At 38.2% G+C, this 204-nt stretch overlaps 1 long non-coding RNA gene across 1 annotated transcript in view; it reads left to right on the top strand.

Moving 5' to 3' along the window:
* The first annotated feature begins 8 nt into the window (after positions 1–8).
* Positions 9–204, top strand: part of LOC110449573 — a 4829-nt gene continuing 4633 nt past the window's right edge. Inside the window, exon 1 of the long non-coding RNA XR_002462863.1 lies at positions 9–23. This is a non-coding gene — a long non-coding RNA (uncharacterized LOC110449573). The remainder of the gene's footprint in view (positions 24–204) is intronic.

Here is a 204-nt window from a genome sequence, read left to right on the forward strand (position 1 = left end):
AGGCACTATATATGTATGAGATTGTAAGACTACGACCAGGCACTACATATGTATGAGATTGTAAGACTACGACCCGGCACTATATATATATGAGACTGTAAGACTACGGCCAGGCACTATATAATAATGAGATTGTAAGACTACGATCGGGCACTATAAATGTATGAGATTGTAAGACTACGACCAGGCACTATATATGTATGA

This window comes from Mizuhopecten yessoensis, unplaced genomic scaffold (assembly GCF_002113885.1).
Source record: "Mizuhopecten yessoensis strain PY_sf001 unplaced genomic scaffold, ASM211388v2 scaffold4655, whole genome shotgun sequence".
Taxonomy (NCBI): domain Eukaryota; kingdom Metazoa; phylum Mollusca; class Bivalvia; order Pectinida; family Pectinidae; genus Mizuhopecten; species Mizuhopecten yessoensis.